At 46.2% G+C, this 11,750-nt stretch overlaps 1 pseudogene; it reads left to right on the forward strand.

Moving 5' to 3' along the window:
- The first annotated feature begins 10,263 nt into the window (after window positions 1-10,263).
- On the forward strand, window positions 10,264-11,379 carry LOC119295270 (annotated as a pseudogene).
- The last annotated feature ends 371 nt before the right edge of the window (window positions 11,380-11,750 follow it).

An 11,750-nucleotide genomic window follows, 5' to 3' on the forward strand; every position in this document is an offset into this window, starting at 1 on the left:
AGCCCTTTTCCGCATTAATACCCCTACGAATAATTTCTCGCACTTACCGAGTATTCGTTCTTCCCTCGTTGTTCATATGATTCACAAGATACATTGGAATACTCTCTGATCTCCCGGTACTCCTCTGCCCGCTGTTGCTCTGCAAATACTTGTCTGCCTGCATTATGGTTAATTTCAAATTTCTAGTAATCTCCGTTAACATCCTTTGTCATTATCATTTTGAGTCCTTGATTCAATATGTTATGAATGATCGCAATCCTCCATCAGATCCTAGAATTCATCCTTCCGACACAGATGTCATTTTAACATGGGCTGGATCTCGACCAATCAAATCGCCATCGATTGTACCCCTAAGCCTACTCCACTTATCCATCCTTAATAAGAGCGTTTGACTCTGATCCCTTGATTTGGAAATCATAATTCTTTTGTGTTTGAGCTTTGAGTTAGTCAGTTGTTTCTATAATCTGATATACTTGAATCCCTTCTTCCTCTGGTTGAGTACCGATGCTCACATCACCACCAGATCCTTTGTTGGATTTTACCTGACAATGTCCCTCGTATTCAATCACTTTGGAATTTCTTTCCCTGATACATAATGCCATTGGTAAATCCTATTCTCTGATTTGGCCAACCATGCTTTGCTTTCGAGATGGTGATATTTACTCTCGAAGCTTTTGGTATATATTTATAAGATACCCCGAACCTATGCCTTCATTAATCTGTGGGAGCCTGAAAGTTTTCACGAGCCATACTCTTCTGGTATTTTGCCAGATAAAATTTCAAAACTACAACTTCATTAGACGCGAGAAGTGAATGAAAGGTTTTGCATTGGAGAAGTGGGAGTCGACCTTGACCTTTGTGTTCATGCACATGGACCTGAGGTGCAACTTATCATGGAAGCTTCTTGCAACAATAATTAATCATTTGAATGATTCTTCCAATGTCATTTTGTTGGATCCCTGGTAGCTGGTTCCGACCATGCTAACTTTATTTAATATATTTCTGAAAGGAAACCATCCCAGTGCCTCGTATATTTTTGACAAGGTTAAAGTATCTACTATTGCAAGTCTACAATACAGATCAATTTCTATTCCGATCTACCTCTGAGGTTCACCTCTGTTATCTCGAGAATATCACCGAACTACATAACTACCTATGAGTCTTCATCTAGTATTGCTTCTCACCGATTTCAGATTTCCCTCGGGTTCTGAGTTATTAGTCACTCGAGAACACCGATGAGTGAATCGATTCCACACTCTGATTCAATAACTCTTAAATAATTTTCATTGCTTACGAGTTTAATAATCCTTCAAGTCATTCCTAGCTTGATCGGCTATATCATTTTTGTTCTAAATTTTAACTGTGCTACCTGGTCCTTCTTCCCGGAGCACAATTTTCGACGATGAGCTAAGCTCACGTCGATCTTCCTCGTCATATCATTTCTCGTTGAACAGCAAACTTGATTTCGGGTTTGTGTCGTACCCATGGTGCTAATAACCTTTCGCTTCATCATTCAAATTTGATGTCATCGCCGATTGATTACATCTTCATGAAATCTCTTGACAATTTTGTCGTGATCATCATCAACATTCTGAGCTCTTACATGATATCAATCGAATTCGCGTTGAGAAATACCATCCTTGCCCATCGATGATTTGTGTTGTCATCGACAACATTCTTGCCTTCCCTCCAACACAAACTTGTTCGTGTTTTGTGTTATACCTGGAGATCCTTGCTATCCAGCAATTATTCTTCTTTACCTTGGAGTATTACCATCTTTTATGTCAAGAATGTCATGAGAATTTCACCACCTCTTATGAATTATTGGTACAAGTGATACTTCTTGCCATTTCCGTTCATTCCTTGGTCCCCGTGTTGTTTCTAACCGGAAAACCGACAATTGAACTATGATGTGCGAATTCAAAAGTTCTAGCAACCCTATTGCTTTGAAGTTAATGGTCGACATTACATTCTTAGGCCATTGGTTATCAAAACACCATTCTAACATTGACCGTACTACCTAAGCCCATATATCGGGTGCACCTTTCATCCAATGTTTAATTGTGTATGTTTTTCCTCTAGCATACATCATTATATCATTTGATATGACAAATGTTACCTCCTTGTTCACATAAGTGTGGAAATCCATCTTTTGAAAATCTCAATGAATTGTCGCTGAGTTAATCGGCCACCTCCTCGTCTCTCCTTGATTTAATGATGAACTCTTGTTTCGGAACTCGCTTCCATAGTCCAATTCCCGAGAGTCTTACAATGTCATCTCGACATTTTGTGTTGCACCTTTTCTTCTTAGGCATCCTGAGTCTGAGTTATCCTGGCACCAATCAGATCTGAATCTCGGTCAGATATGATGGTTGGAACATATTCCCAAGAGTTATCACCTTGGTCTTTATGTGACCCGGTAATGTGATGTCGTGCCTAGCACACCTGGCCCGAGGCCCTGTTGTTATAGATTCCTTTTCAGCAAGGTTATCCAATCTTCCATGAGGAAATTGTAAGACTTATTCTACGATTTATTCCTGAGGGATCCCTTGTGTTTACAAAGTCTGATCTTCACCTCTTGACCATGTCAATGTTATCTCGAAGCATGTCTGTGGTACTCCGATTTTCAACAAGAACATTTGAAGCCCAATGCTAAATGTTTCCTGCTCAATTATCCAAACCTCGCTGTACGGGTAATGTCATGAAATTTCTCTCCCCTTACCTAAAGGGTTTTCTACATGATATCCTGCCACGGATACCATGCTCTGCTCGTCCTTGTGAAGGATATATCCCTGAATTATGTGTTTAAAACACATTTTCCTTTCCATTGTTCTATTTAATCTGATGATCACCTTTTCCTTTCCATTGTTTTGTTTAGCCTTACTGGTGATCTATATGATCTAAGCAGTAATATTCTCCTACTTTTGTAAACACCTTGGTGTACAACCATGTCGGTAAGACCCTGTTGCTTTTGTTGACGGCATTCCGGTAACCACCGATGGATGAGAACTTTGCCTATTGGTCCGCCTCGTTCAACGAGCAGAAAAATGGTTCTCTTCGTCCCTCGCCCTTGGTACCGACCTTGTTGTCGATATAACTGACAGGCCACCCTCTGACATACCTTACTATCAAAACCATGCAAGATGTCACCACTCCTTCTACTTTTAACCCACATGTTGGGCCCATAACCCACAGGTCCCAGGATCGAAACCTGACTCTTCTATACACCCATGTTTCCAAAGTTATTCCACCTGCTTGGCTTCGTATGTAATTCAGGAGCCACCTTCCTAGTGATCTATTCTGGTACCAGACGCAATACTTTCCCATTGCTTTGAACCCCTGTCACACTTTGTTTCAGGCAACGAATGATTGCATGCCCGCTCGAAACTTCTCATGCTACCTTCATACATGCTATCGATATTTTATTAAGTTTCAAGTAAAGAGTTACTTTCCGCCACCTTCCCCGATGTTATCGACCAGATAGTCAACCTTGCAGAGGTTTGTTCTCCTGGAATACCCACCCTTTATTCTTTTGTAAGTACGATGGAGTTCCTGAAGAAATGATGCCGACTTCATCTTGATGACCCAAAGCAGAGAAATGAATACATCAACATAATGTATCGACCACTTCGAGAAGAACAACCAAGACCGAGAAGACTCGTTAGAATTTCGTAACCGGAACTTCCCCCCTACCCCACCTCTTAAATCTCGGGACGAGATTTCTTGTAGTAGGGGAGATTTGTGACGCCCGGATAATTAAGCTACAACAACCCTATGCTAATGATGCCACGTCACTTCGATTACTATTGCTAATCTTGCGTTAGTTCAAAAACGATTCAAATTCAAATTCAAAATCGAGCAAACAATAAAAGTTTTGAGATATTAAAACTAAAATGTTCATCATGTGGCAAATAATCCCTAACTAGTTTTGGTGGTGGAACCATCCTTTTACAAAGTGTTTAAATGCCCTAAGCTTATTAAAAACAGTGGCTAAAATAATAATTTAATTGCTCTTGAAAGTATAAAAATATTAAACTAATTTATTTTGGGTCCAAACTAGGTTTGGCAGTGGCCTATTTTTATGATACTATGCTAACTTGGTATTTTAAAGAAACTAAAATAAAGTGTGGAAAAAATAATAAATAAAGAAAAACAGAAATAAGAAATAAGAAAATAGAAAGGGGCCTAAGTTCTACAGTGCACTTAGGCCTACTAGCTACAGGTGCGGCCCAGCCCACTTGGAGTTCCCTTCTTCCTCCTACTCCTCATCCGAGCTCGATGGCCGTCGGGCGCTCGTCCAGGCCACAGATGGCCACGCGGCGACCATCCGTCATGCCCCCGCGCGGTTAAGGCCACCCTCGAGCCCCTGGAAACCCTAGCTACCCCCAGTTTTCCCCCTCGCTCTCTCTATCGCTCCCGCTGCGAGCTTGCCCGAGAGCTCACCGCCGCCGCCGCTCAATCCCGCGGCCATCGTGCCTCGATTGCCCCACCGACGTGCCTGAACGGCTCCCCGACGTCGACTACGTCGACTACGCCGAACGAACGCGTCGGGAAGCCTCCACGCTGCCACCATCTTCTTCTCCTTCCTCGGATCGCCATCGTCTGTCGCCGTCGATTCTGGATACTCCGCGCCTCCCCGAGCACACTGCCAGTTCCTTACGGCTCCCGGTGAGCCACCGCGTCTCTCCCCTCGCTTCCCCGCATGGATCCATCACCGTAGCCGTCGCTGCCATCGCCGCCCGAAGCTCACTCCGCAGCGGAGCTCGTCACCATCGTCCTCGTCGATGTCGTGCTCACCCGAGCTCGCCACTGTGCTCTAGGCCTCGCCAGGACCCCGTAGAGCCTCCCCAGTAGTCCTGCCGTGCACTCTAGCCGCATTTCGCGCGAGGGACGAACTCCGGCGTCCGCTCCGCCACTCGCCGCCGTAGTTTTCGGTCGTTTACGGCCGCACCGCCACCGTAGATGGATGTGGCGTTGAGCGCTCGATCGAACGAGCCTAAGCACGCCCCGAACGGACCACCATAGCGTTTTCCGTCCAAGTCCGGCGACGCTCCGCCGCTGAAATGGTCGCTGGCGTTGCTCCGGCCGCCACGCTGACCTGGCGCCGGTGGGTCCCCGCGGGCCCCTTTGACCCTGTTGACTTGGGTCAACACTGACTGGGCGCCCCTGTGGCTATGACATGAGGGCCCCACTCCTTTAAACTATTCAAAATAAATACATAATTAGGTAATTAATTAATTTAGTTAATTAAATGGCTAAGCACCCACTGACAGTAGGTCCCGCACAATTATTAGTCTAGTTAGATTAAACTAACCCCACTGTTAATACACTTTCAATGACATGTGGGTCCCACCGGACCCACCTGTCTGGTTTGACTCGTCAGCCGACCTGTTGACTTGCTGACATCAGCATTGCATCATGCTGATGTCATAATTCCCTTTTCTGTTAAATAAGTAAATTCCAGTAAATGTTAAATCTTTGAAAATTCATAGAAAATAATCCGTAGCTCGGATGGAAAAGTTTTGTATATGAAAGTTGCTCAGAACGACGAGACGAATTTGAATATGCTGCTCGTTCGTCTGCCACACATCCCTAGCATAGTGAACATGCAACAATCCCCCTCCGTTTCATTTATCCAAAAATGCCTAACACCGGGGATACTTTCCCGCTTGTTTTCCCCCTTCGTCGGTATCACCTCGTACCGCGTTAGGGCACACCTAGCACCGCATATTGCCCTGTTATGCTTTGTTTGCTCTGTTATTTATTGTGTCCCCCCCGTTACTTCTTTCCGGTAGACCCCGAGATCGACTACATCAACGACCACCCCCTTCCTTGCCAGAGCAACCAGGCAAGCCCCCCCCTTTTGATCACCAGATATCGCCTACTCTTCTCTCTACTTCTTGCATTAGAGTAGTGTAGCATGTTACTGCTTTTCGTTAATCCTATTCTGATGTATAGCCTGTCATTGTTGCTATAGCTGTTGATACCTTACCTGCAATCCTAAATGCTTAGTATAGGATGCTAGATTACCATCAGTGGCCCTACATTCTTGTCACTCTGCCATGCTATACTACCGGCCGTGATCACGTTGGGTGTTGATCACGGGTATATGCTATTCATACATACTATACAGGTGGTGACTAAAGTCGGGTCGGCTCGTTGAGTACCCGCAAGTGTTTCGGATGTGGGTGCTGAAGGGGCAGGTGGCTCCATCCAGGTAGTGGTGGGCCTAAGTTCCTGACGGCCCCCGACTGTTACTTTGAGGTGGAGCGACAGGGCAGGCGGAGACCACCTAGGTGAGAGGTGGGCCTGGCCCTGGTCGGCGTTCGCGGTTACTTCAAGATAACACGCTTAACGAGATCTTGGTACTTGATCTGAGTCTGGCTACTGGCCTATACGCACTAACCAACTATCGGGAACAGTTATGGGCACTCGACGTCGTGGTATCAGCCGAAGCCTTCGTGACGTTGGCGACTGAGCGACGCGCGCCGGGTTGGACCGTGTAACGCAACTTCCTTTGTAATGGAGGTTGCTAGGTCTGCTCACCGGCCGCGTACGCAACGTGCAGGTGTGCAATGGGCGATGGGCCAAGACCCATGCGCCATAGGATTTAGACCGGCGTGCTGACCTCTCTGTTGTGCCTAGGTAGGGCTGCAACGTGTTGATCTTCCGAGGCGGGCATGACCCATGAAAGTGTGTCCGAACAAAGGGGATCGAGCGCGTTGGGAAATGTGGTGCACCCCTGCAGGGAAGTTAATCTATTCGAATAGCCATGATCTTCGGTAACATGATGACTTGGAGTTGTACCCTGACCTTATGACAACTAGAACCGGATACTTAATAAAACGCACCCTTCCAAGTGCCAGATACAACCGGTGGTCGCTCTTTCACAGGGCGACGAGGGGAGGATCATCGGTTAGGATTATGCTTGCGATATTACTTGGTGAACTTACCATCTACTCTCTTCTTCTGCTGCAAGATGGAGGTTAACAGAAGCGTAGTCTTCGAAAGGACTAGCTATCCCCCCTCTTATTCCAGCATTCTGCAGTTCAGTCCACATATGATACCCCTTTTCCGTTTGATACCAATGCATACATATGTAGTGTAGCTCCTTGTTTGCGAGTACTTTGGATGAGTACTCACGGTTGCTTTGCTCCCTCTTTTCCCCCTTTCTATACCCGTTTGCTGCGACCAGACGATGGAGCCCAGGAGCCATACGCCACTGTCGATGACTACTACTACTACTCCGGAGGTGCCTACTACTACGTGCAGCCCGTTGACGACGACCAGGAGTAGTTTAGGAGGATCCCAGGAAGGAGGCCCGCGCCTCTTTCGATCTGTATCCCAGTTTGTGCTAGCCTTCTTAAGGTAAATTTGTTTAACTTATGTCTGTACTCAGATATTGTTGCTTCCGCTGACTCGTCTATGATCGAGCTCTTGTATTTGAGCCCTCGAGGCCCCTGGTTTGTAATATGATGCTTGTATGACTTATTTTATTTGTAGAGTTGTGTTGTGATATCTTCCCGTGAGTCCCTGATCTTGATCGTACACATTTGCGTGTATGATTAGTGCATGATTGAATCGGGGGCGTCACATGTGTGCTCGCCTGGACCAACGCCAGAGGGCTAGATCCAAGGCTTGCCAAGCGGCGGTCACCGACAGCCATCGATTTGTGTCCCTCACAGTCCACCGAGACTGGCTAGGGACGCAGGTATTAACGCTTCCTATGGTGGAGGCTCTGACCCAGAATCAATGGCTGATGCCGGGCTAGGAGTGAATGGGGAGGCCTCCACTCCTCCTACCGTTGTGGGTGCGCGTGAAGGGGGTGGTTCATGGTGTTTCGGACCTTGGATGTCGGGGTGACGGCCTCGGATGGTGGGCCGCATGGTTGACTCTCTAGCGGGCGCTATAGCAGCAGTGGTGGCTTGCCCTCTTGGTCGTCGGGGCAGCGAGGGGGTAGCGTCAGGTGGCTCAGGCTCGTTCACTGTCGGTAGCAGTGGAGATGCCCAGATCTAGAGCTGGGAGTCGGAGCGTGTCGCGGTTGTCCTAGCTACTCCGTGGGGCACGGGTGAGCTTCGGAACGAAAGCTTTGCGCCTTGATGCCGAAGGCGGCGATGCTCACGGATGCCGCTCCCTTCTTGAAGACGTCATCGTGGTTCTCCTCTTCGTGCCAAGTTGCGGATGAAAATCCATGCTCGCTTCGGACTCGACAGCGACGACGCTTCGCGCCGTCTTCCCTCATGAGGGCGTTATCATGGAGCTTATGTGTGGTAGGGCGTAGCGTGGCGTTGTACTCCGTCTCTCTGTTTTCTCTTTCGGTAGCGTATTTGTGTGATCTGATTATCATGGGATCGGCTTTGTAAGACGGCTACCTCTCCATCTTGTATTGTTCGACCGTGTACTTGGGGCCCTGCTTGATAGCAGAGTATTTTCTAAATATTATGAGAATACTACAGTTTTTTAGATTACCATAGTATTTTTTACAACGAGCTGTTTGGTTGCCACTAAAAACTGTAATTTTAATACTGCAGTATTTACCAAACCAAGGTTTTTTCTCTGCATAAAAAAAAGACCTCTGGACCTCTTTTTTTTAAAACAGAGCGGCTGTAGAAAAACGAGGGGAAGCATTGCTATCTTTTCCCTCACTATTCGCATCAATTCTCCTTCGCTTCCATGCCATCGTTGCCACCGCCATGTCGTTGCTGGAGTTTTCTCCCTCAGCGGCAAAATTGTAGTAGGCGTCGCATGGCTCGCCCCTGCTACCTAGAGGCCATGGCATGTTTCTGCAAGGGGCTGCAATAGATCGCAGCTGCCTGGATGCATGGATCTCTGCGTTCTTATGCATGATACAGCCAGCCAGGTAGAGCAGCGCTGCTCTTACGCTGGTCTGTTGCTGGATGCAATGGCTAGTCAGCTAACATCTAGAAAATATGCTTGTATGCAGTGCTAACAGCTAGTCCGCTAATGTTATGTCAATGTACCAAACAGGTTCTCTGTATCACGAATACTTCAAAATACTCTGTTATGTCAAAACTATAGTATTGTGTACCTATTGACTAAATTACTGTAGTTTTCAATACTTTAGTTTTTATAATACTTTGCTATCAAACAGGGCCTGACTGTTGTTGTTGTTTTACATATAAAGCGGGGTGAAAGTTTGTTTCGAGAAGTTAGTTTTCAGTTTGTAGTTTCATTCACAAGCGTACAAACTTTAATTATGATGCTCGTAATCTTGCCAAGTTCTCTTGTAATCTAGGAATAGATAGACATATTTGGTTGGGCAATTCTGATACCCAAATAGTGTACCTATGAACGTTGTTTTGAATGAATAAAACTTGGCGAGTTTCTCAAAAAAGAAAAAGTCGCAGGCTCGCAGCACAATATCATAGAGAGAAAAACAAAGGCGCGACAGAGGCACACAGCAGCCGCCGGCCGCCACGGCGAAGGCTTTCGGCCACCGTAACACTACACAGTCGCACACATCAGCCGCCTAGGGCTCCCACCGCGGCCGGCTCATGACTCCACGAGGCGACGTGGCTAGCAGCGGCGAGCCAGCCCTTCTCTGGATCGGCCTTCATCCCTGCAAGATGCAGATATAAATTTCTTTGAATCACTCCCAATTTTCTTCCTCTAAATTTCACTTAGGTCATCAAGTAGCATAAATAATCCACATTGAGATCTTGTTGTCTTACAGTTTATACCGTGCAAAAGCCATTGTTGTTTACATTTTACAGGTTCACAACAAAGGCCACTTTTACAATAATAATTTCCAATTTGGTAGCATAGATAAATATAATTCACTCAATAGTATATATGGTCCAGAATTTGAATTTGAATTTGAATTTCTTTTTCCCACTGCGTATTGACCTCCTAGTCACAGCCGAGTCCTGCTTAATACCTCATGTTCGTTATGACCCTATCATATTAGGGAGATACTGAAGACGTGAACTGCGGCATAAACAGGGGTCGTTCTCACTGTTACAGCAAGCGTACGTCTCGTTCACAATAGTAAATTCTATTATACGAGCATCAGGCAACCACACTTCTTCACGGCTACGCAGGAGCCCCTTTCCACAAAGTACAACTCCGTGCACGCACCGCATCTATGTACTACCTATCTCCCACTTAAATAACTACAAGTACCTGTGACTCTGAGTACTATATATTCCCACCTAGTTCCATTAACAATCCAAACCAAAACATAGTACTCGTACTTACTACTAGCAGTGGGAAGCAATTTGGAAGAGGACAGCCTGATCAAACATGGCCATCACCAGGGCTTCGCTCCTTGCCATCCTTGGCTGCCTCTGCTTCTGCAGTTCTGCCCTTGGAGCTCGCGAGCTGAACGGTGACTTGTCAATGGTAGCAAGGCATGAGGGTTGGATGACGGAGTACGGTCGCGTGTACAAGGACGCTGCTGAAAAGGCGCAGAGGTTTGAGATATTCCAGGCTAATGCCAGGTTCATCGAGTCATTCAACGCCGGAAACAGCAAGTTCTGACTCAGCATCAACCAGTTTGCGGATCTCAGCAATGATGAGTTCAGGGCGACCAAGACTAACAAGGGGTTCATTCCCAACAAGGTGAAGGTTCCAACAGAATTCAGGTATGAGAATATGAGCTTTGATGCACTTCCGGCGATGGTGGACTGGAGGACACAGGGTGCGGTCACTCCCATCAAGAATCAAGGCCAGTGTGGTAAGTACATTTATGCTACATGTGAAATAATATGTATATTGAGAATCTTTTACATATTAGAATGTGTGTGATTGACTGCGACTGAATTATTTGCAGGTTGTTGTTGGGCATTTTCTGCTGTTGCTGCAACAGAGGGCATTGTCAAGCTAAGTACTGGCAATCTGGTCTCGCTCTCAGAGCAAGAATTGGTGGATTGTGATGTCCATGGCGAGGACCAAGGCTGCGAGGGTGGGCTCATGGATGATGCATTCAAATTCATTATCAAGAATGGAGGCCTCACCAAAGAGTCCAGTTATCCATATGCCGGTGTAGACGACAAATGCAAGAGTGGATCCAACGGTGTTGCAACAATTAAGGGCTATGAGGATGTGCCTACCAATGATGAGGGTGCTCTCATGAAGGCTGTGACAAGCCAACCCGTGTCAGTTGCAGTGGATGGAGGCGATATGACATTCCAATTCTACTCCGGCGGCGTGATGACCGGCTCTTGTGGCACTGATTTGGATCATGGGATTGCAGCCATCGGTTATGGAACTACTAGTGACGGTACAAAGTATTGGTTATTGAAGAATTCTTGGGGCACAACATGAGGAGAGAATGGATATTTAAGAATGGAGAAAGACATCGCCGACAAGAAGGGCATGTGTGGCCTTGCCATGGAGCCTTCCTACCCCACGGCATAGTTAAACCATCAAATGCCACATATTCACACAGATATGATATAATAAATACATGCATGTCTCTTGTTCTATCGTAGTATTACAGTACATATGTGTGCTTGTAAATTGTATTACACAAATATGTTGTATGTACATACACTTTATATACACCCTGTGTGTAATATCCTGAGAGATTATTACAAATATAAAACACATTGCAAGAAGGGCGATATGAAGAGTTCAATGGAAGGAGGTTGTACACTTGTATTGATTGCACCAAACCGCAAGGTCCTCCGAATGGATTGCCTTCCTGTGGCAGTGGAGTCCGCTCGCTGAAGCCTCGAATGTTGGCACCACCGCCCTGATGGTCTTCAAGATCTAAGGTATGGAGATCT

This window comes from Triticum dicoccoides, chromosome 1A (genome assembly GCF_002162155.2).
Source record: "Triticum dicoccoides isolate Atlit2015 ecotype Zavitan chromosome 1A, WEW_v2.0, whole genome shotgun sequence".
In the NCBI taxonomy this organism is placed as follows: domain Eukaryota; kingdom Viridiplantae; phylum Streptophyta; class Magnoliopsida; order Poales; family Poaceae; genus Triticum; species Triticum dicoccoides.